The 22522-nt window shown below is 43.6% G+C and overlaps 1 pseudogene; it reads left to right on the top strand.

The window, feature by feature from the left end:
• Positions 1-16607: 16607 nt before the first annotated feature.
• Positions 16608-16725, top strand: LOC124728908 (annotated as a pseudogene).
• The last annotated feature ends 5797 nt before the right edge of the window (positions 16726-22522 follow it).

Here is a 22522-nt window from a genome sequence, read left to right as displayed (position 1 = left end):
GAGAAAGTCGTCCTGGAGAACTTCATTAGCAGCTGCAGACAGTGTGACGACATGTGGATCAGAATAACATACATGAATGGGACTTCGAGACGACACAATCTTCCCTCAGTGGAAAGCTGCACCGCGAAGCTGTAATAACCGTAGCAGTGGGATCGATGTCACCACACCAGGGCAAGTCTTGTTATGGGTGACGTGGCCAGGTGCCAGATTTTGGTAAAACAAATGCGCCGCAGACCTATATAAATGTTGTCTGAATTTTGGGTCAGAGGCACTTAATTTCGCTCGAGTCCAGCAACACAACCATGATACTAGTACCACACGGGACAGCGGGATGACTGGTCATCGCCAGCAGCAGCTATGGGTTCGAGACCAGGCTGCGTCTGTCACCGCCAGCACTGAGTTCGCCAAGGCCCTTAGTGCCTCAGCGCCAGCCGCCGTCCTCCTCTGGCAGTGAGTCGAATTACACACACAGAAGTCTCCGTGCGTCGCCACAGTGAATGCGTGCACGGCCGAGGCAGCAAAGGTGCTATCGCGGACGGAGAAGTGGGGCGCCACTGACGTCACAACCTTGACCTACACTGTCACAAACTCGAGCTACAGAGGCCGTCGGCCATCCACAGGTCTACCAACGTTGGCATGGTGCCTACGCAACATCCTCTCACCACGGTGGAAGCCCCCACCCATAAGTCAGTGCCAGGCGCAGTCAACAGAGTGAGGCGTGTTTCGCCTCGCTGAGCTACGACAAAGCATAAATCAAAGTCGAAGAAAGCATTCTTTACTGTCAGCAGTGTTTCCACTGGACCCTGAGGGAAACAGCACTATTCAAAGGTAAAAGCCCATTTTGCAGATGATTACGTAAATAAAACTGATGTATTCCACCGCTCCACAATGAATTTTCACTCTGCCGAGGAATGTACATTGATTTGAAACTTCCTGGCAGATTAAAACTGCGTACCAGGTCGGGACTGGAACCTAGAATCTTTGTCTTTCCTGGGCAGGTTATCTACTTTTTTTTCAGTTTGTTCGTGTGTGTTCGCTGTATTTGGTCTCAGTGGACGCCACGTGACATCCATTGAAGTTCGTTGCTGATGCCTTCACTCGGTTTTTTTATTACAGCCAGCCCTCTGACCGAACGCGCTGAGCTACCGTGCCGGTTCCATTGAGCTATCCAAGCACGACGCACGTGAAAATTCATTCTGGAAACAATCCCCATCCCCCAGGTTGTGGGTAACCCATGTCTCGACCGTATGCTTTCTTTCAGGAGTTCTATTTCCACAATGTATGCAAAAGAATGTGAAGTTTGGAAGGTAGGAAATGAGGTGTTGGCGGAAGTAAAACTATGAGAGCAGGTAGAGATCCGTACATGGATAGTTCGATAGAACACTTGCCCGTGAAAGGCAATGATCCTAGGTTCGAGTCCTTGTCCAGCACACAGTTTAAATATTCTAAGAAGTTTCAAATCTTCCACAATCGTTTGCCAGTATTAGGGATGCTGGCGGAGTTCAGTGCAAGATTTTCTGGGAATAGAGCTCGCTGAGAAACAGTGTTATTTGTTAGTGTGCTTGCGGGATACCTGTGTGTACGCTTCAACTAATGTGTGTCAGTTTGTGCCTGCTGAGTGGCCGATCACTCAATTCTTAATAAAAGCTAAGCACCGTATCTGACTGGCGCAGTAAATGGAAAAGGATGGCCCTAGAAACGAATTCCAGATACCGGTATATTCGTATAATTTACTGTTAACTAATTTCTGAAAGAGATTTATTACAAGTCAAAAGCTGGGTCCAGGTAAATTTTTGCATATTTATTACAATTCTTAGTGTGTACAAATTTATAAAGTACGTTACAAAATTTTCAATGCAGCGGACAGCAAAGGGATGAGTGCGAATCGACTTTGAAATGCGGCAAGCATTTTGCATGCTAGCTTCATCGAAAATTTGAATGTATTTATCATTCAGAATCTAACAACAACGAAAATCGGTATGATACTGTTACTGATATTATAAACCACGCTGACTGGCAATAGGGTGCTCTGTGTAATTTGCATGTTCCTCTTTATCAATTCGCTGACGATTTCTAATAGACAATGAATGTATCTGTGGCGTGTGTAAATGTGCAGCACATTGGGTTTTAGACAGAGCAACGAGATACGCTTCGGTCAGCAGGTCGGTGACCGGTGGACGGGAACGCTACCTGGGTGGCGCAAAATTCTTGGAAATGAGGTCGTCCCGGAACCTACAGAGGGCGAACCTCATTTCCAAGACTTTTACGACTTCTTGCTGTCAGTGTCCAGGGGGAGGCAGTGCTACGCCCTTTGTGGGAATCGGAGGCACCTTTTCATCTTTTCTGCCTTTTTTGAAGATAAGCATGTGTCGCTTGTGCAAAACGAGGGCAACAGGAAACAATCCCTAACCTCGTAGCGGTCCTCTCTGAATTTCTTGAACCCAGTTGCGAGGCTATGAACATTGGTGGGAGAACGTGCTGTTGCCGTAAAGATGTATGATGTCAGATCACACTGCTGAAATAAATGCTTTCTGGTAGTAGTGGAGAGTTTCTTGTTACCATTGGAGTCCGAAACAGACCCACTATTTTTGGCGGGATTCTGTGTTGGAGGGGATCCTTCTGACAGGACAGCACTGGTTCGCAGTTTTGCTATTGGCGATTGGCACTGTTTGGTGGCAAGGAATAGGAAGGGCGTTAGTGAGCGCCGTGAGGTAAGTAGATAGGGGTAGCAGTGAAGTAGAGCTGCCACATGTTGGAGTCCCTCAAAGGTGCTAACGACTTCGTCTTCGCGATGGGGACAGCAGCCAACGGAGGCCAAAACAGACGTACAACACTCATGATCATAAATTAAGGATAACTGCAGAATGTGGTGCCACATAACGTGGCACTACACAGAATTGGCGCTAATAGCGTAGGCACATAGGGAACAAACGACACAGATCTGTAAGTCCACGGTATTGGTGTTAAGATGAGAAAACCGTTCCGAAACACGTGTGCTACAAAACACCACTGTTTCGTGCGCATGTGCCCCGACATCAATATGGGGTATGATCACCACGCACACGTACACAGGCCGCACAACGAGTTGGCATGATCTGGATCAGGTGGTCGAGCAGCTGCTGGGGTATAGCCTCCCGTTCTTGCACCAGTGCCTGTCGGAGCTCCTGAAGTGTCGTAGGGGTGTGAAGGCGTGCAGCGATACGTCGATACGTCGACCGACATGCAGGGGTGTATGAGCACCCACCCCACACCATCAAACCATGACCTCCATACAGGTCCCTTTCAAGGATATTAAGGGGTTGGTATCTGGTTCCTGGTTCACACCAGATGAAAACCCGGGGATAATCACTGTTCAGACCATACCTGGACTCGTCTCTGAACATAACCTGGGACCACTGTTCTAATGACCATGTACTGTGTTCTTGATACCAGGTTTTACGGGCTCTCCTGTGACCAGGGGTCAGTGGAATGCACCTTTCAGGTCTCCAGACGAATAAACCATGTCTGTTCAGTCGTCTGTAGATTGTGTATCTGGAGACAACTGTTCCAGTGGCTGCGGTAAGGTCCCGAGCAAGGCTACCTGCAGTACTCCGTGGCCGTCCACGGGAACGGGTGGTGAGATATCGGTCATCTTGTGGTCCTGTACACTGTGGACGTCCCTGTCTGCTGGAATCGTTGCCATAATCCTGAGATAACATTTTGTGGCACACGGAGGGCCTGTGCTATGACCTGCTGTGTTTGACCAGTCTCCAGTCACTCTAGTATTCTACCTCTCATAACGTCATCAATTTGTGTTCTTTGAGCCATTTTCAACACACAGTCACCATTAGCACGTCTGAGAAAGTCTGCAGACTTATTCGCTGCACCGTACTCTGACATGCACCAACACGCCTCTGCATGTGTGGACTGCTGCCAGCGCCACCTTGCGACGACCACAGGTCATATGCACCGCATGGTCTTACCCTGAGGTGATTTCAACCCGCAAAGCGTCCATCAGAGCGTTGTTTCACCATGTATCAGCATCATCCTTAATTTATGAGCATGAGTGTATTTTTGGTGGGATTCTCTGTTGGAGGGGATCCTTATGACAGGACAGCATTGGCTCGCAGTTTTGCTGTTGACGATTGTCACCGTTTAGTGGCAAGGAATAGGAAGGGCGTAAGAGAGCGCCGTGAGGTAAGTAGATCGGGGTAGCAGTGCAGTAGAGGCCTCAAAGGTGCTGACGACTTCATCTTCGCGAAAGGGGCAGCACATATGCAAATCACAACTCAATGCACCCGTCATCCACAAAGTTAAACAGACAACACGAAAATTACAGTCCTAGTGGGGAAGTTGCCCAAAATATCACTTTGACTAACACTGACTGGAATAGTATGGTAGTCTGTTGGTTATTATTTTGATCAGACTGCTGATATCTTCCCAGACACTTACTGAAAACTTACAACTGTAAGTAAGTGAAGGGGTCGAACAGAAACAATGATTAAATTCAATTCTCACATTTATACATAAATTATATCTATCCAAATATGCATGCGGATAAACTGGAAAGCAGTTTCGCTTCCCTATTAGTTACATTACTTCTTGCTCTTAGAAATTTCTCCCGAAGCATACCGTTACTCAGTCCTACGGAGAAAGCATGAGAGATCAAAAGGAATTTTTGATTTGAAGGACGAAGTGAGCAATAGGCGGAGAGGTTTTTTGTGGAAGAAAATTCCCGTTAGAATTTGAGATAGGAATGGCGCTAGAAGTGGACCCTGAACCAAACTGTTGGCATGTAGGAAGAACGAGGGCCGTCACATGGAGAGCAGAAACAATATTCTGTTAAAACTGTGGTTAACCTTTGGTTTCAGTCTGTAAAGGGACTCGCCGTAATGTTGGGTATGCTGTCATAAGCGGAGCAGCGTAAGACGACTGGTATCACTGATGAAACAGTTTCTGAGAAACGTAAGAAATAGGAAAGTATTTAATGTGAGAAGAAGACATTCAACAGCTGTAGGGTAGGATCATGTGAAAAGCGAGAAGGAAAGCATGGCGTTCGAGGATTTGGAAGGAGAATTTTGATGTCAGAAATTACATCGAACTTTATATTCCGTAAAATACTAGTTCATATGACTCTAAATTATGACGTCATGAGATTTCTGTAAGAGCAGTGGCATATTGTCGAGGATCTGTTTGAAACCGCCTGCCAAGCATACTGTTCTTAGACATTACGGATGTACCCTGTTGTGTACATAGTTCCGCGTAGTCAGCGCGTACACAACTTTCCCACTAGAGCGCGCCCCGCTAAGCACAACAGCCGATCCGCGTACTGATATGTAACGCAGCCAATGAGATTGCTGCTAACGTAGAACCTTTTCTCCACGTGGATCACACTCGCGCAGTGATACCTGAATGCGCGAGGTATTATAACGAGTGTACAGACCTCCGATTAGTCAGTCTGCACCAGTCTGCACCAAATAAGATTACCATATTCCTGTACATAGCCATGAAGATAAATGTATACACTTTTGTCAAGTATCAGAGATATATGTGAGAATAAGATTAACGTCCCAATACCAAAGGAACTTCAGATTGTCAATTGTAAATAGCATCCAGAACCAAATTAAGTAATTTTTATGCTTGTTATTATTTTAATAAATGTTTGTGAAACTTAATCAAGTTCTGTTTAAAGTTGGTCACCTTCAATCTGCTACTCTATGCGTGCAAGTGGCATTTCTATCGTCTGACCTAACGGCAGAAGATAAACATGCCACAATAAGACCACAAGGCATATTGCTGACACTCGCCTACTTCGTTAGAGCGACAAGTCAAATAATCTGATGGTGTGTGTACTGAAGGTCTTACAGTACGCATGCCACAAACCCATAATTATTTTCTGGCATTGTTCTGTTGCAAACACAGTTCTACGTTCCAGGCAGAGATTTGTTCCCACGTCATGAGTATGCTAACCACAGTCGTTCACTTCTGACGGGATTGGAACTCATTGTCACACGCTGTATTTGATGTGAGATCTGAAAGCACAGTCATTCCAACGATAATGGAAGGAAGAAGCACGAAAGAACACTTCAGTATTTTTCTAGGGGCGCAAGCACAAAAAATTCTACTTTCTTTTCGTATAAAACAACATCGTTTTTTTCGTAACGCAGAATGCGGGAAAACGTTAAATCAACTTTCAAAAACAGCTGCTGCAAGCAGATGGAAAGCAAATTCTTGACATAAGCTTCTCACGCGTAAATGTAGAATTAAATTACTAAATATAACCATTTTCTCACTTCCTAATCGTCGCTTTGTGTTGTAGCGTTTTAAACGTTGGCTGTATCTAAAAACGCAGCACGTTTTTCAGAAAGGAACAAAACGTGTAACTGCCAGTTTATAATCCTCTGCTTTCCGCTAAAGAATCGGCAAATTAAATTTTAAAATATCCAGTGCTAAAAAGCCCTGCATGTTTTTCTTGAATTAGAGCATATATGTGGAACGTTATTTACCTAGACCCGCTTGTGTAACACTTGAGGTTGGCTGGTTTCGTATGCTAATCCTTGGAGCTGCCTCCTGTCAGCTTAAAGAATGTGATTCCCTGTGTACCAAGCGAAAAAGCCGTATCATGTATTGAATACTAGTAGCAAGCGTATCCATAGCCATTCATCTTGCAACTCATAATTCCAGATCCTTCAATTCGCGATGCTTTGCTCGTGTTATCAGTCAATCCCAAAATTAATAAAATTTTAATGTATAAAATATTCGCGTTTATCCGAACGTAATATTCCTCACAGAAAAATAATATCAGCGAAACACAATACAAACCACACTCACTCAGTTAACGTATTAGATGTCTTTTATAAAACGATAACGTTAGTATGATTGGTGATGAACAAAGACAGTCTTCAATAATTTAGCTCTATTTTTCTTCTTGTAGAATTAATAAACAGCCAATCAAATGCAAAATGGAAGGTTTGTTTAAACCCCTCTACCATGGTTTCATCTTCTATAAAAACTTCTTCTTCAGAAAGCAACAGTGACAAAGCTGTTTTGAGAGTTTTCAAAGAAATGTCGATATATGTAGAAATGTAGGGGGTATATCATAACTTAGAAATTCATAAAAAGTGAGTTGTGTCACTCACAATCTTGTAATCACCTCTTCAAGGAGTTAGGCATTTTAATCTTCAAAATATGAATTTTTTGTTTGGTTTGTGCGGCGCTCAACTGCGCAGTTATCAGCGCAATATGCATATTCGCTAATGAAATTCACCATAAATAATCTGTGAGAATGTGAGAAGTTCAGAATAACACTTATGTTCTCAGCTACAGTACTAGAAGAAAAAAATTACCTTCGTTACTCATCACTAAAGCTCTCAGGGGCTGATGACAGAGTTCAGTAAACAGCCCCGAAAATCTTTCATCATTTGCCAAATAATGTAAAACATCTGAGAAACAGTAAATCAAATTGTAAATCTCGCCTACAATCTTTTTTTCTGAAGAAATCGTTCTGATCCACAGACGAGTTTTTAATTAAAACTTAGCAGCACATGCAGCAAAAAAATTAAATTAAACAAAACTTAAGCGTATCACTATAATTAGAGACTAAAATGATCATTTAAATTAAATATAAACGAATATGTTATTTAGTAACCTACAGTTTACCAGAATTCTGTCTTACGATCGTTTATATGTAGCCTGCAAACTGGCTCGTTCGTCATCATTTTATTGAAAATTATGCGCTTGATCTTCGGAACATGTAACTGACTTTTAAGACTCAGGTTCCGAATATGTCGTCAACAACGGCTTCTAAAGCTTTCCACCAGTTAACAACCTTATGTCGGCTGGAAGCTGTGGATAGAGCTGATAATCTTTGCTATTGACGCAATGACCACCTTGGGCAGGCTTGCTCTTGGTACGTCGTATACTCGGGGATTATTTTGTATCCATGCAGCAAGACAAAGAAGCGTATCCTAATACCTGCATTCACTTCCGTCAAGCTAATTGCATTGACTTTACATGATACAACGTCTAGCGTAATCCACCTTTAACGATTGATAGCGTATACAGTGATACCTATCTCTCATCGAACTTAATACTCTTATCACAACAGCATAGCACGACAGAAATACTCGTTTCCTTCTGTCTCATTCCATGACAAAGATGTCTTTAGTAAATCGTTTTCCACAGCAGAGACTCAGCTCTGGAATTATTTCTCTCACAGTACGAAAGAAATCACTCAGATACCAGGCTTCGAAAAATAGCTAACGGCACATCTTATGCAATAACAGTAATGTTTCCCCCCCTAATTTTGAACGTACTCATCATCCTTTACAAAGTGAAGCTTATTGTCATCCTCTTTACGCCATGTATTTCCTGTATTTCAGAGTTGTAAGTTGAAGCAGTTGACATGCATTCATCTTTCTTAGAAGTAACAAGCGACTTCGTACTCTTAGCCATATGTCATCCCGTATGCTTATTTTAGTTTTTCGTGCCGTTGATACTTCTTTTTTCTTCATTTTCTTAGCTTTTATCCGTTTAGTACCGGGTCTGGTTTCCCAAAATTTGGCTAACTCTATATTTATTACTTAACTGTGTTGCCAGATGCCCTTCGTTTCGCCACTATCGGCAAGGTAATCTAAGAGGGGGAAGCTATGTCCTTCACCTGTCTGTGAATCGCGTGAACTGTATTAGGTGTGTTACCGTGCTTTAACTGTGTATCGTTTTCTGAAGCGAAGTTCGGGTGCCAGCCTGGCACTTGTCTAAACTACCGTGGAAAACCCCCTAAAAACCACAGTCAGGCTGGCCGGTGTAGGCCTACCAGCCGAAGAGCGTTAATCCGCATTGGGGAGTCGAGCCGGGTCTGTGGTTCATGTTTGCAGTATTACACCCCCGAATGTACTCGGAACGCGTACCTAAATTGTTTTTTTTTTTTTAAGTTTTACCCGGCGATCTCAGAGCCATCTCTGGGCCTGTGTGTCGGTCGGAATACCGACACGGCGTACTGCCGCTGGCGCAGAAGGCAAGGCACTAGACGAGTGTTACCACACAACCTCCAAGTGAGACAAGCAAAAGAGTAAACACCGAAATACCTCGTAACTGGGAAGTATGCAGTAACGCTCCATAGCCCCAAGCGTCAGAGCTCCACCACAACAGTCAAATGTTGCAGAAAGACCCTAGAATAACTACTGAGTCGCCAGAGTGAGGCAAAGAATACTGACGAGTCCAATAAACATTCTCTCGTCCACCTAGCGCCACCACAACATACGTGTGGCTCTGCTGCCTAGAGCTTTCTGAGATCATGAACACTTTCTGTCCACGGTGACCAGTCCAGAGAGAAAGACGGCCTATCGAGTTTCAGTGAAATCACGACAATACGATCAATGACCTGCTACCTGCTTGTGGACTTCGATGCTGCAAAAAATGTTCTAATGTGTGTGAAATCTTATGGGACTTAACTGCTAAGGTCATCAGTCCCTAAGCTTACACACTATTTAACCTAAATTATCCCATGGACAAACACACATGCCCGAGGGAGGACTCGAACCTCCGCCGGGACCAACCGCACAGTCCATGACTGCAGCGCCCAAGACCGCACGGCTAATCCCGCGCGGCTCGATGCTGCGACACAGCCAAACTGATGCAAGCTACATCGATGTTCTGCTACTGCAGCCTACGCCGACGTCAGTGAGGAGGAGAAGGCTCGAGTCTACATTTACATCTACATGGATACTCTGGAAATCACATTTAAGTGCCTAGCAGAGGGTTCATCGAACCACCTTCGCAATTCTCTATTATTCCAATCTCGTACAGCAAGCGGAAAGAATGAACACCTATGTCTTCCAGTACGAGCTCTGATTTCCCTTATTTTATCGTGATGATCGTTTCTCTCTATGTAGGTCGGTGTCAACAAAATATTTTCTCATTCGGAGGAGAAAGTTGGTGATTGGTATTTCGTGAGAAGATTTCGTCGCAACGAAAAACGCCTTTCTTTTAATGATTTCCAGCTCAAATCCTGCATCATTTCTGTGACACTTTCTCCTTTATTTCGCGATAATACAAAACGTGCTGCCTTTCTTTGAACTTTTTCGATGTAGTCCGTCAGTCCTATCTGGTAAGAGTCCCACACCGTGCAGCAGTATTCTAACAAAGGACGGACAAGCGTAGTGTAGGCAGTCTCCTTAGTAGGTCTGTTACATTTACTAAGTGTCCTTCAAATAAAACGCAGCCTTTGGATAGCCTTCGCCACAACATTTTCTATGTGTTCTTTCCAATTCAAGTTGTTCGTACTTGTAATACCTAGGTATTTAGTTGAATTTACGGCTTTTAGATTAGACTGATTTATCGTGTAACCTAAGTTTAACGAGTTCCTTTTAGCACTCATGTGGATTACCTCACACTTTTCGTTATTTAGGGTCAACTGCCACTTTTCGCACCATTCAGATACTTTTTCTAAATCGTTTTGCAGTTTATTTTGATCTTCTGATGACTTAATTAGTCGATAAACGACAGCGTCGTCTGCAAACAACCGAAGACAGCTGCTCAGATTGTCTTCCAAATCGTTTATATAGATAAGGAACAGCAAAGGGCCTATAACACTTCCTTGGGGAACACTTGAAATCACGTTTCACTCCATGACTTTCCGTCAGTTACTACGAACTGTGACCTCTCTGACAGGAAATCGCAATATATTCCATAATTGCAATATATTCCATAAGCACGCAATTTCACTACGAGCCGCTTGTGTGCTACAGTGTCAAAAGCCTTACGGAAATCCAGAAATACGGAATCGATCTGAAATCCCTCTCAGCACTTTATGTGAATAAAGAGCTAGTTGTGTTTCACAGGAACGATGTTTTCTAAACCCATGTTGACTGTGTGTTAATAGACTGTTTCCTTCGACGTAATTCATTATGTTCGAACACAATATATGTTCTAAAATCCTGCTGCATATCGACGTTAACGATATGGGCCCGTAATTTAGTGGATTACTCCAGCTAGCCCTCCACCGACTAAGAGTCGTTCTTGGATGATGTACAAGCTCTCATCCCCTTGCCGTCCACGCATGATACGTCCGCGCAGCGCCCTGGCCATCATGTAAACATCTGCTGTAGTCTTGGTCCTCCCATGGTGGAAGGCCAGCGCCCGTCATTCACGGCAACCGTTGTCCTGGAGCGCGCAGTCGGATATACTCATCTAAGCGCATGACGATCTGCCTACGAGTGCGCTGAGGTGTAGAGCCACCATGAGCTGTAGAACATCCATAACGAACAACGCCCACTCCAACCTCCGCGGCCGTCCACACGACAATATGTCGTGACCTGTGACATCAGTGTCGTGACACGCTGACTATACGCATCAACAGGTCGACACGCTGACGCCCGCACATTGCACGATGCTGCGAGGCAGCCACTAAAATTGCTACACCAAGAAGAACTGCAGATGATAAACGGGTACTCATTGGACAAATATATTATACTAGAACTGACATGTGATTACATTTTCACGCAATTTGGGTGCATAGATCCTGAGAAATCAGTACCCAGAACAACCACCTCTGGCCGTAATAACGGCCTTGATACGCCTGGTCACTGAGTCAAACAGAGCTTGGATGGCTTGTACAGGTACAGCTGCCCATGTAGCTTCAACATGATACCACAGTTCATCAAGAGTAGTGACTGGCGTATTGTGACGAGCCCGTTGCTCGGCCACCATTGACCAGACGTTTTCTATTGGTGAGAGGTCTGGGTAATGTGCTGCCCAGGGAGCAGTCGAACATTTTCTGTATCCAGAAAGGCCCGTACAGATGCTGTAAACAGAACCTGGATTCATCCGAAAAAATGACGTTTTGCCATTCGTGCACCCAGGTTCGTCGTTGAGTACACCATTGCAGGTGTTCCTGTCTGTGATGCAGCGTCAAGGGTAACCGCAGCCATAGTCTCCGAGCTGATAGTCCATGGTGCTGCAAACGTCGCCGAACTGTTCTTGCAGATGGTTGTTGTCTTACGTCCCCATCTGTTGACTCAGAGATCGAGACGTGGCTGCATGATCTGTTACAGCCATGCGGATAAGATGCCTGTCATCTCGACTGCTAGTGATACGAGGCCCCTCCTGAACCCAGCGATTCCATTATTCTGCTAACAGTCATTGTATCTCGACCAAAGCGAGCAGCAATGTCGCGATACGATAAAGCGCAATCGCGATAGGCTACAATCCGACCATTATGAAAGTCGGAAACGTGATGGTACGCATTTCTGCTCCTTACACGAGGCATCACAACAACGTTCCACCAGGCAACGCCGGTCAACTGCTGTTTGTGTAGGAGAAATCGGTTGCAAACTTTCCTCATGTCAGCACATTGTAGGCGTCGCCACCGGCCCCAACCTTGTTTGAATGCTCTTAAAAGCTAATCATTTGCATATCACAGCAGCTTCTTCCTGTCGGTTAAATTTCGCGCCTGTAGCACGTTATCTTCGTGGTGTAACAATTTTAATGGCCAGTAGTGTATATGAAATAAAATCGTCATAGCCATTCGGTTCGGCCGATTGGTTCTAGGCACTTCAGTCTGGAACCGCGCGACCGCTACAGTCGCAGGTTCGAAACCTGCCTCGGGCATGGTTGTGTGTGATGTCCTTAGGTTACTTAGGTTTAAGTAGTTTTAAGTTCTAGAGGACTGATGACCTCAGATGTTAAGTCCCATAGTGCTCAGAGCCATCTGAACCATTTGAACCAAAATCTTCATAACTTCTTAACTGTTTGCGTTAAGACGTTCAAACTGCACGGTTGGCTGTGGGGCATGGTGGGAATTAGTATGCGTAGTATGGTCTTGCTTAGCAACGAAGCCCACTTTCATTTGCATGGGTTCGTCAATAACGAAAATTGGTGCATTTTGGAGACTAATAATCTGCATTCCGCAATCGAAATGTCTCTTCACCATCAACGGATGATTGTGTGGTATGCAATGTACAGTCACGGAATAATCAGTGTGATATTCCGTGATAGGACGTTGACTACGAAACGGTATGTGAAGGTCTTGGACGATGACTTCGTCCCCATTATCCAAAGCGACCCTGATTTCGACAAGATGTGTTCCATACAAGACGGAACTCGACCCCATCGAAGCAGGAGAGTGTTTATGTCCTGGAGGACCACTCTGGGGACACCATTCTGGCTCTGGGGTACACAGCGACCACTAGCATCAGCCTCGATTGCCCGCCGCATTCTCCATATCTGAACAAATGCGACTCCTTTTTGTGGAGCTGTATTTAAAGACCCTCCCCCCCATGAACCATGGACCATGCCATTGGTGGGGAGGCTTTCGTGCCTCAGCGATACAGATAGCCGTACCTTAGGTGCAACCACAACGGAGGGGTATCTGTTGAGAGGCCAGACAAACGTGTGATTCCTGAAGAGGGGCAGCAGCCTTTTCAGTAGTTGCAGGGGCAACAGTCTGTATTATTTACTGATATGGCCTTGTAACACTAACCAAAACGGCATTGCTGTGCTGGTACTGTGAACGGCTGAAAGCAAGGGGAAACTACAGGCGTAATTTTTCCCGAGGGCATACAGCTTTACTGACGCATGGAGAGCTGCATCAAACCAGTCTCTGGACTGAAGACCACAACAACAACAACATATTTAAAGACAATGGTTCAAATGGCTCTGAGAACTATGGGACTTAACTGCTGTGGTAATCAGTCCCCTAGAACTTAGAACTACTTAAACCGAACTAACCTAAGGACATCACACACATCCATGCCCGAGGCAGGATACCAATCTGCGACCGTAGCGTTCGCGCGGTTCCAGACTGTAGCGCCTAGAACCGCTCGGTCACTCCGGCCGGCTAAAGACAATGTTTACAGCAATAACCCCTAAACCAAAACTGAGCTGAAAACAACCACTCAGGGGGACATCGACAACAACCATGTTCCGACACTTCAGCGGTTCATACAGAATTTCGCTATTCGCACTAGACACATCATTGCCAATGATGGAGGGCCATCGAACATGTCATAACCTAAATCCGAATATTTGCAGCGACGTTTAGATGTTGAATAAAGTGTGTGCACGCCGTAGTTTGTAACTAATTTACGTTTTCTTTCGTATAGTTCAGTAATTGTCACCATGTACATTACTCCGTGTACAGTAGTGGAAATCAGTATAAAGGCATGGATATTTGTAGGAGAATTAACACTGTCGATTGAAATAGTTGCATCAACTGTGGTACTACCCAATTCTTTAGAAAATCAAAATTATAATCTCAAAAAAATTGTTCAAATGTGTGTGAAATACTATGGGACTCAACTGCTAAGGTCATCAGTCCCTACGGTTACACATTTCTTAACGTAAATTATCCTAAGGATAATGCCCGAAGGAGGAATCGAACCTACGCCGGGACAACCCGCACAGTCCATGACTGCAGCGCCTAAGACCGCTCGGCTAATCCCACGCGGCTTACAATCTCAGCACAGTTATTTAAGGGAAATACGAAGCCCGGGATCACTGGTGATGGACAAGCTTGTGATTGTTATACAATTTTAATTTGGCTCGAAACAGTCTTTATAATAAACTTCAATTCGGACATTTGCCCTCTTACTGATGCAATATACAAATCTTCACTTTGACTGAATTACATAAACACGAACAAGAATCATATTTTTTGCGTCCACAGCCAAAATCATTGATAGTAGGTAGGCACGGTGAATAATCAATCACAAACAATCGCTCTTGTTTAACCATATCTCAAGAGACTAATAACACTATACGCTTCCACCCAAAGTTATATATCCACATAATACGACAAATTCATAAAGGACAAAGAGATCTCATAGCTTAATAAAACTGAACTGCCCACATAAAGGTCCACAGTGAAACATGCTTATACTAAAAATACAAAGTGGGCCAACTAATGTCGCAAAACTTGCACACAGGAATAATAACAAGTTGCACGTTCATTAAAGATACACAAATGATTAACATAAGTGTTAAATAAGAAGGGCGAGTAATAACTCAGCCAATAAAATGACTTACAAAAACGCCAACATTAACAATGTGGCCTCACTTAACTAACGAACATAATGACTCAAAATGATTCCCAAATTGCACTTAACTTTAAAGAACAGGGTTAAAGCCCATAGGAGTGTTTGGAAGCAATAACGCTACGGCCGGTAGGCAATAAGAGTGTTCACTTCCACGGCTTGTGCACAAGGTCACATAGCAGGTGGTATATATTTATATATAATCCGACCGGCCCCACAATGAGCGGTCCTGAGAAAAATCCATAACCGCGCCGACGCCAGGGAACGAGCAGTCTTAACAAATGGCCTGCAGCACAAATAGATTGCAATGAAAACAATGTCAAATCACAGCCACACTGGAATATATAATAAGTACGCCCCCAAATTCTTAAGGAGCAATACTCTAACATTACCCGTCTACTAGTAAATTACCAGAAAAATTATAGATCACTTCCAGTTGCCTTAAGGCACTTTCAACATTAAATAAACATACCAAATGCTGCCGTGACAAATGATTAAACCATTAACTCTACGGCTGCCGGGCACGTACTCAACCGCAGCCAGTCCCAAAGCAGCCAGTCCTAAAACAAGTTAAAATTTGCATGAAAACAACTTAAAACACACACTCCACGGATGATCAAAAGCGGAATGAGGAATGTCAGCCTCCTTAAAATAGCCACTGTGGAACCAAGTTCAGAACCATCTGCGGCAGCTACCCATGCCACAATAGGTTTCAACAATCTTCTTAGTTAAACGCAAAATAAAAGTCATACGTAACTTGGAGCTTGCAAATTACGAGCTGGGAAGCTGTTCAGCGTGAGACGACGAAGCCACCACAATTTTGCAAGTCAAGGCGCCCAGTGATCGGCACCGTACATCCGGCGAGCGCCAAAAGACAGGGGCGGCGAGCACGACGAGGCCCATGCACCACGGTTAGGGACGCGGGCTTGTTTTCAACACAAGCTGGCTCCTTGAACGCCGACCGGAAACTCAGTCGTCACACGTTCACCCGGAAAACCCGCCGGGGGAGCAGTCAAAGGTAGCAGGACAGCCGAATATCGATATCAGCGATGCAAGTCGAACACCCTAGCGCCAGCCGCCACGGTTCATTGGATACAGTGTATATACAATAGTATGAGACCCAGCATACTGACAAATGATATAGCATTTGATGTCCGCAGTACATTATACAACAAGATATGAACGATTCAGATGGTTGATGATGGAACTCAGTATAAAAGCAATCGGCGCTTTGCGGTGTTAATTTGTGAGTATGTGCCTTTACTGCAGACAGGAAACAGATGCCATTAGTGACAGTGCATATTGCGTACATAAACCACGATTATGACAAAGCCACGCGGAAAACAGTTAAAATATGATGGAAAAGCAAAAATAGGTATGTACAAGAAAATGAAACTAACAGTTAAATCGCCAGGTAGTTGAACCGTCCAAATACGAGCATTACAGAAAATATGGGCAAAGTAGGAAATTATCTGAGGTATTGAAGCGGTTACTTTTGCACAAAGAAAACCGTTTATCTTTTCGACTTGTTGCTCATTTATAGTTGCCAGTAACTGCCAGATGTGCACGACAAATTCTGTGACATGAAAACATCTTGCCAACGGCCTTGTCGCAGTGGTAACACCGGTTCCCGTCAGATCACCGAAGTTAAGCGCTGTCGGTCTCGGCTAGCACTTGGATGGGTGACCATTTGGTCTGTCCAGCGCTGTTTGCAAACGGTGTGCACTTGTGAGGCAAACCGAGGAGCTACTTGACTGAGAAGTAGCGGCTCCGGTCTCGTAAACTGACATAAGGCCGGGAGAGCTGTGTGCTGACCACATGCCACTCCGTATCAGCATCCAGTGACGCCTGTGGGCTGTGGATGACACGGCGGCCGGTCGGTACCGTTGGGTCTTCCAAACCCTGTTCGGACGGAGAGACGAGGAAAAATCTTGCATTCAAGAAACGACTGCAGAAACCTGCTCCAGTACCCAGATATATGCAGGCTGGATTGGACTTTGCTGAAAAGAGTATTGCATGGACTTCAGAATGGGGAAAAGGTGATCTTCAGTGACAAGAAGAAGTTTAATTTAGAGTGACGTGGCGGATTTCACTATTATTGGCATGATATGAGAACAGAGCAGCAGATACGAAAGAGCAGAAATTTTGGTGGTGAAAGTGTTAATAATATGGGCAGCCTTCTGTGATAAGAGGTAAATCGCCCATTGCTCGGCTGAAAGTTGCAATGAACCCTAACATATACAATGAGACGCTAGAGACAGAGTTGATCAGAGGATGTGAGGACCTAGGGGACGCCATGATAAAGCATTTGTGCATGCTTCTGCTACAACCAAAACGTGGTTTTCAGATAAAGATATCGATGTCTTGTCCTGGCGTGCACACAGCCCTGATTTGAACCCCGTGGAAAACCTTTGGGGAATACTTTCGAGGCGTTTTTATCGCAACGGAAGGCATTTTGAGGCCGTATGCGAGCTGAGAATAACAACACGGTAAGAGTGGCCGACAATTTCACCGTAAGACCTACAAACCCTAACAAAATCAATGCCGAACAGAATTTACGAAGTAGTTAAGAAGAATGGAGGTTGGACAAAGTACTAACAATGCAAAAACACATCAGAACAGTGAGTTTCCTTGTACCAGTTTCCATCCAAAAAATGAAAACGCCTTATAACTTGTGTTACGAAAAAAACTATGTAATCCCGTCATGATTGTAACTTTTTATGTGTATCTACTGCTTTCATAATAAATTCGATACATGTCTGCTCCAGATATTGTACTTCTACTTTCGTAGGAATCCTGCCTTTATACTGATTTCCACTACAGTGTTAATCCTGGCCATCAAATGTCATTGCAGATACCGTTGTGTTATTAGTGCCCTCGGGCATAGCACCCGACCTCTCCACGCCACCGCTCTGCTCCCTGACCTGCAGTGGCCTTGGCCAACCCTGCTCACTAACTTCAACTCATCAACACTCAAACGTATGGCAATACCACTTTCATCAGTATTACTATACACGGAAAAATGTCTTATTGTTCTATACTCATCCGAAATCAGAGATACACCCTTAGCTGACTTGTCTACTTTTGAAATGCCATTCTTGGGTGCTATTATATAACCAGTATTACTTCCTTACTTTCAGACAGCTCAGCACAACAGCTCTCAATACTTTTGTCTTTACACTTCTCCCTCACTTACTCGAATCGTTATTAATTATCTTTCAGGAATATTTCTGACTGATTACAAATCTTGTTTATTCCCTTCCTCTCGTCAAATTAATTTGTTCATATACTATATGACCCCGCAACTCATTGCTTATCTGAAAGGTTCCGTTTTCAAGTTCAGCTACATACCCTTCCTGAGCAACTGTAACCTCTCCTACCCACTCTGTTCATTTAACTCGTAAAGTATATCCTTTGATTTGTTTTCTATAATTCTTATCGATTCCTTAAGATGAGTGCCCGTCAGTTCACATTTTCCCCTAACTTTTTCTAATCAATCCTCATTTATTAGTTCAATTCCTTTGTCCAGCAGAGCATGGTGGACCACAACATCATCTTGCCACCTAACATTCTCACTGTCCAGAGCAGTTCAAAGTTGTTAAAGGTAGGCAAAGTTATCCTATTGTAGCAGAAAGAAGTGACACGTGACTGAATGTCTGTGATCAAACAAGTGACTTACGCCGAGAGTGGAGCAGTTCTGTGATACTGTCATCTTTCAAACTATATAGTCTTTTGAAATATCGAAAGAGTATTATTTTCCATGAGTTCCCTAAATCGGTTAAGGTGTACGTGGGCAGGGAAAGTGGGAAAAGGTTGTTGCATCCCGTTTACGACGACAACGTACGGGAGGTCGAGTGGTCAAGACTTGTAAGTGGGCGTCCAGGGCTGCTGTTAAATGACAGAATACGAAATTAGGTAAAATATAGAGAATATATTTCAGTGTACAGTGCACAAAGGGCGTACCTAGGGTAGGAGTTACCAGTTTATGCCAGTCTAGGAGGTGGAAAAACTAATTGAAATGGACAACAGTAGAGAAGGCGGTTCATGGTAATTAATGTTGGTGGCCGGTTGTGAAACAGAGAGGGAGGCTTTGCCTCCCACGAAAGACGTCTGTCCTGCTCGAGGTCTAGATCAAAAGAGAGCGAGGCAGCTGTGTTCTGCACTGTAGGTTTCTCCAGAATCCACACACCTGACCTGCATCCCATGCACTCTATTGGTTAAAACTGATGGCGTGAATTCGCTAGCAGTTTCAGCAGAGGGCTCTAGGCGTCTCTTGTCAGCAGCTTTAACTGGATAGTAATGCCTCGGTTCTGAAAGACAGGCAAGTCATGTCACCTAGGCACAGCCGAAGCTGCTCCGGGCGCAAAAACTAGTAAATATTTGACTGGGCCTTTGAAATAAATTTTTTAAGCTTATTTCCTAAAATATTCCTGGTCTGACTGCCGCCTTGTATAAAGGCAAATGCCAGGGTAGTTCCTATTAAATGTCATGGGAAATTCCCTTTTCCATCTTTCCTTAATCTGAGGTTGTGCTCCGTCTCTAATGACCTCATTGTCGACGAGACCTGAAACATTAATCTTTCTTCCTTCCTTCCTTCCTTCCTTTCGAAAGAAATGTATACTGTAACTTTTTTAGTTGTTTCTGTTAATCTGCAAAACCTGTTGACTGCACTCTCCAGTGGGATTACTGGAGACTTGGATACCACCCGTCTGCTTTGACCAATGACGTCATCACGATGACGAAAACCCGTATTTCGAGTGTTTCCAACACGTCGACCAAAACATCGGTCATAACACCCGCAAAAATACGAAAACTACGGGAACCAATACACTGACTAAACCCGACGAAATAAATGGAACAATCTCGGGAAAAAGGGGGCTTGGGTGAGGATAAACTAAAAAGTCAATATCGAAAGCAAAAACATCGTACAAGATGAAATACTCTGCAAAAAACACTCGAAACTGCAAAAAAAAAATAAAACCCGAAAAAACCATACAGAACATATTACAAGATCTCGGTATCCCAATCTCATAATGATGATTTTTGCAAAAACAGACATAATGTCTGATAGGATAGCAGCATTTAGTGAATTTTACAATGTTACTTATGATCCGTCTTGACTGCAAAATTTTTATTTATATGACCGGTTTCGGTTCATCTAGAACCATCTTCAGATCAGCATGTGAAACTTCCTGGACTTGGACGAGTTACGCCTGCAACCGAAATATCAGATCTGAAAATGGTTCTACATGAACCGAAACCGATCATATTAATTATGATGATGACGCGGAAGGACGGACAAGGCGGCAGAACCCATGAGAAAATAGTTTTCGATAAACGTCTTAAGTTGATCAATGTTTTTAATTAAATCATGGGACAAGATTGCGAATCAATGTTTTTTAAAGAAATCATGCGAGAAGCATTTTTAATCAAATCATGGGATAAGGTAGGTTGAGCAATGATTATTAATTAAATCATGGGAGAAGGAAGGTGGAGCAATGTTTATTAATAATAGCGCCTAAGGCTACAGTTTGAATTTTACGACATATTCTGTTTTATACGACAACATTCTGCACAATGTATTCCACTGTGCCACCCCGTAATTTCGTACACTCCACATCATGACGACTGTACCTCACTAAATAAGACAATAACAAACCTCACAAACACATTGCCACCACATAATTAAACTGCTAGAGCATACCACCTCTTCAGTCTCTACCACATTTCACTTCCACTCCAAAGCACACACACAGTGTCTCGATGACGTCATACAAAAAATCGCGGCAAAGCGCAACTACATCGTGCGCCATGGCAGACGGGTGGCATGCTGCAACCAAGTATACCCCCCTCCTATTCTGTTTACAGTGCAGTAGGACCCTCACCGCGTGGAATTATTAGAGGAGATAAAGAAGGTTCAACGAAGAATAGCATTTTGTCATGAGATCGTTTAGGGCGCGAGAGCGTTGCAGAAATGTGAATAAACTCCAATGGCAGACGCTGTAGTACAGGCGTTGTGCATCAGGGAGTAGTTTATTGTTTTTGTTTTGAGCAACATGTTACTTCTTCCCACATACGTGTTACGACATGGTAATAAAAAGATTTAGAATTCGTTTGCGTCATTAAGTAATCTAAGTGTAAAAAATGGGGGGAGGAGGATGCATTGTGGTACCAGAGGTACCCTCTGCCACACTCCATAAGGTGCGTTGCTTCAGATAAATGTAGTTGTAGCTATTGATTTTACGTGATCATTTCACTGCATATTTTTCTTTGTGTCACTCCTTAATATTTTTACAGAGTTATGTACTAAACATGTGTACCACTAATACGATAATGGGAAGCTATCGCCTTCTTTGGCTTCTTGATATATATTATCTTGCATCTATCCACACTCACGGAGAGATATCTTTCCCTATACCCAGTGGAATTTGTATCCAAGGCTTCTGCATTTCCTTAGGAACCGTCCAACTGTGATAATTTCATATAGATAACAGCGTCATCAGTGTTACAATTTTACAGCGTTGCTGATGCTATCTGATTCATTAATGCCGTCAGTTGTACATATCCAGTCAACTTATACAGTCACATAAAGACAACCGAAGAAGTGTTTATTTCCTGAAGTGTAAGTAAATCTTCGACGCCGAATAAATTTCTGTTGTGCAGTGAATTTGACTTGTTCCCTATGCTACGTTTGTGGTGTGGCCCTTCCTGATCTCCTGCGTTCCAATTATTAACGTTTATAAATCAGTGTACCAGCGTACGTCCCATCCTTCTTCTTCTATTATGTTAATACATTTTTGATAGAAGCACATGGCAGTGAGTAGGTGCATTAGTTCACCGGTCGTAAGAACAGAATACACCCATACATTAAATTCACGGCAGACATGGATAAGGCTGAGAAGTTGCCTTTCTTAGACGTGTTGGTTGAATGGAAAATAGATGGACGGTTTGCCCATACCGTGTTTCGAAACTGGACGCGTACTGATTGTATCTAAGCGAGCGTAGCTTTCGTCAACCAGCTCGAAAGAGAACAGAGTTGAGCACTTAACACACACACAGCAGGGATGATATCGGACAAAGATCACCACGGCTTTTGAAAACAAAAACAGGAAAACATTTTATTTTATCATTACTTCTTCCATAGACGAATATTTCAAATTTTGAAACTGTGAATTCCATATTTCTTTAAAACGGCAGCAATTCGTTTACGTAGACTATGGTGTGTAATAAAGACTTTTTTTCACAACAACATTATAAAAGTGTTTTTAAATGGATCTATTAACCTGCAAAAGTTTTATCTCTCCTTAATCGTTGTTTAGCTCTTAACCACCAACAAAAATGGTTTGCCTAAAGCACAGAATTGACGCAGTTTACTAAAAACTTTACACATTTAAACTGTTTTGCAATGAACAGGCTACTGAGCGATACCACTCTTTTATACCTTCCCATTTGAAATATGGATCATCCCGTTCCCTCCCGTTTGCATCCAAAAGGATCGGGGTTTCAATTTC

This window comes from Schistocerca piceifrons, chromosome 1, assembly GCF_021461385.2.
Source record: "Schistocerca piceifrons isolate TAMUIC-IGC-003096 chromosome 1, iqSchPice1.1, whole genome shotgun sequence".
NCBI lineage: Eukaryota > Metazoa > Arthropoda > Insecta > Orthoptera > Acrididae > Schistocerca > Schistocerca piceifrons.
Note: the sequence above shows the minus strand (reverse complement) of the source record. Positions and strands in the feature narration are given on the sequence as shown.